Genomic DNA, 3,585 nt, shown 5'->3' with positions numbered 1-3,585 from the left:
ACACAGGGTATGGGCTGTAGTATAGTGGTTTTGACTTATTGGGCTTTCCCAACCTTGCTCCGCACGCCTTCTGGTTCCTATGAGTCTTCGTCAGAGGGACAAGGGGTCGGGGTCCGGAGTAATGTCGTGGTCAAGGCCTTCTATCTTGGCAAACCTGAGGGGTCGGGAAGCGGGCGCCGCTCCCTCGGGTCCATGGCATGGTGTCGGAATATCCGTCGTTCGTGGAGATAGCAAATCTTCTTCTGGAGTGTAGCGGTTGTCGTATATCTTCGTCGGATTCCGCGTCCCAGGGCAGAAGGCAGCGCCTACAATTCTACAGGGCGAGGAGCATGCACCTATTCAACTTTTCAGGCCCTATGGCGCCTGGAAGGGTCTAAAGTACCTGTCCCGTCATCCCCTGGCAGTACTTTTCCTGCCAGAGCGCAGGATATAGCTCTTAGAGCCACGGTTTGACCCGAACGTCTTGTCGTGCCCTGTCCCTATCCTCTTGAGGGAACGGGGAGAAGTGGTTAGGTAAGATGAATCCAGTCTTTAGATATGGAGAAGGGTGAGGCTCGTTCCTTGCCATCGGGCGAGACGGGGACCAATCCCTATCTCCTGGGCGAGACTGACCCTACCCCCCTAGGGTCGGGCGAGGCGGAATCTATCCCTGAGCCCTCGGGTGAGACCAAGCCTGCCCTAAAGGCATCGGGCAAGACGAAGACTAGCCCTGCGCCCTCGGGCGAGGCAGAGCCACCTCAAAGGTGTTGAGCGAGTCGAAGTCTATCCCTCGGCCCTCGGGCGAGATCAAACCCGCCAAAAAGGCGTCGGGCGAGACGGAGACTAGCCCTGGGCCCTCGGGCGAGGCAGAGCTATCTTAAAAGGCGTCGAGCAAGGTGGAGTCTATCCCTTGGCCTCCGGGCGAGACCAAGCCTGCCCTAAAGGCGTCGGGCGAGGCAGAACCAAGCTCCTGTCATTCGAACAAGAGGTGAAACAACGCTCTTATGCATCCAGAAGTTTTTAACGTTCGGTGGTTATTTGTTCCACCTTCTGGGGTACCCCGGTATTAGGTCCTCGACAGAAGTCTTTAGTAACAGCAGAATCAATTCCTTTGCCTGCATCAGTTGATATCACTAGGCCTGGAGGTGATCCAATAGCTTGATGAAGTCTACTAAAAAACCAAGCCCAATTTTCAGTTGTCTCTGATCCAAACACACTATAACACACTGGAAACATCCAATTGTTCCCATCAATAGCAGTCACAGATGCAAGTTGACCCTTTCATTTCCCAGTCAAATGGGTGGAGTCCACACCAAGAAAAGGTCTGCAACCATTCAAAAAACCATCCACACTGGCTTTGAAGGCAACAAACATTCTGGTAAATTTCATCTTCTTCCTATCTTGCTCATATTCAATGTCAACCAAATTGTCAGGATTGGTCCTCTCTACCTCAGCCTTGAATCTAAAAGCATGTGCAAAGCTATCATCCCACCTCCTTTTGAGTTGTTTCAAAGCCATATTTCTTCCATCCCACACCACCCAATATGATAATTGTAGATGATACTGTTCTTGTAGCCTTTTCTGCAATGCTTTAGCCCCAATTGTAGCGTCCTTTGCAAGCCAATCAAGAACCCTATCCCTGACCTAATGATTTGTCGCCATGCAGTTCTTCTCAACTTTTCATGTGCTTTGACAAGTGTGATCAACAGGAATCTTCTTTATCTACGTCAAGGAAAAAATCAGGACAAAAGATCAACCAAAAGTATATGTAAAAAAACAATCAGAACAAAAATCAGCACAAAAATCAGTACCTGCCAAGTCCTTCCATCCTGCAATTGTGAAGCATGTATCCGCCACTTGCACCCATTAGCTTTGCAATAGCCTCTATATCTTTTTGCCTTAGAATAGGGAGCTACAATTTCATATTCGCCTTTTATTGCATATTGCCTAATAGCCTTCTTAAAAGTAGTACTATCCATGAAAGTTACACCGACTTTTATTGTTGGTTTCTCTAGGTCAGTTGCATGGATAATTGTCTCACAACCCTGTGCATCCTCTACAACTAATTCATCCTCTAAACCAACACAATCTACATCACTGCACACTTCACAATCAGATGAATCATATACTGAATCCTCATCATCTAGCCCAACATACTCTATATCATCATCCACCCATGCCACTTTAGCATTGTTCTGAACTGAAGGCTCTACAAGTGATGATGCAATGTCAAGTGGAGGTTGTGCAATAATTTGGTTGGCTGGGGCATCGGTGCTTCCCTGCAGCACACAAGGCATGCTCTGCAGCCATCCAATATCATGCAAGCAATCTGAATCATCATTCTTCATAACACACACTTGTACTGAGAGCCTTCTTATCTCCCAATATATATCAATTGCATGAAGCAATTTTTGGTCAAAAGTGATCTCTTCATAAGTGCGACTCATATTATCCTAATAAGTGACACGCAACTTGTGTTTAGAGCTTAGATTAATTTCTGTACCAATGTCAATCAGCAAGTCATTCCAATTTGTCATATCCCAGTCTAAAATCCTAGGAATGTTACATGCCTGATGGTACTCACAACCACCATCATCAGTAAATTTCACATAAGCACCCACACGCATAGCAAGCCTGTAGGACGAATTGGGATCCATCCTACACACACATTGGCACAAATCGAAGCGGAATCAAAACATATTATGCTTTACTTTGCAAATACGAGCCCATGCTAGCACTAACCCTAGAGAAATTGGGAGAAAACTTACCCCTCAGGAACCCATGAAAGATCTGCCATGCGTTGTGGGTGGGCTCCGGGCGTGGGCTGCACGGGGAGGGCCTGCTGCTTCCTTGTGCTTGCGCTGCCGCCTGGAAGTTGAGAGAGAGAGAGAGAGCAGTTTGGATAAGAGAAGTGAATGGGAAGAATGGGATGAATGCTTCTGGATGAATGCTTCTGTGCGTGTGTGTGAGTCCACCTAAAGAGATAAGGGGCAAAATCATCATTCGGTTGTCTTTCCAATTTAATTGAATAAAATAAGATGTGTGGCGTGCAACAACATATTGATACGATTGAAGAGTGTTTTTCCATGAAGTTCTCTTTTTTTGGTGCTCTATGACAAAAGCCACGGTTGAACGGTGTCCGGAGCCAATTTCCCCTTATCAAAAAACCACTGCGAACGTTGTCTTCCTCACTTCCAACTCTAGCCGCTCTCTTCCCCAATCTTTCTTAGCTGGGACAGAAGACGAGGGTGGGTCGGGGCAGCGGCGAACTCACAGAAAGGGAGTAGTGAAGCCAAAGGCGCGAGTCCGTCGGTGGCAGCGAGCTCCGTAGTGGGTGCCGCCCGGTCGCACAAATTGCGGCGCGACAGCACCATGTTAGGTCATCGACGGCTGAAAGGGGAAATGACACCAATCTATGGTAAGTGTCCTGGAGCTGTATCCCTATACTCAATGCTAACTATTGCTATCAATTTGGAGCCGTAGTAGTAGGTCTGGTAGGCAGCATACTATTTTGGTGGCTATGCTCTGGTTCTATGCCTGATTTTAGGGTTGATTTTCATTCTTTAGGGCCTAACGATGAAGAGTTTTCAGTGGAAGCACATCATG

The 3,585-nt window shown here is 47.4% G+C and overlaps 1 pseudogene; it reads right to left on the bottom strand.

The window, feature by feature from the left end:
- Window positions 1-856: 856 nt before the first annotated feature.
- On the bottom strand, window positions 857-2,776 carry LOC136515431 (uncharacterized; annotated as a pseudogene).
- Window positions 2,777-3,585: the final 809 nt, after the last annotated feature.

The sequence above is a fragment of the Miscanthus floridulus genome, chromosome 17 (assembly GCF_019320115.1).
Source record: "Miscanthus floridulus cultivar M001 chromosome 17, ASM1932011v1, whole genome shotgun sequence".
NCBI lineage: Eukaryota > Viridiplantae > Streptophyta > Magnoliopsida > Poales > Poaceae > Miscanthus > Miscanthus floridulus.
This window is presented reverse-complemented; position numbering and strand designations above follow the sequence as displayed.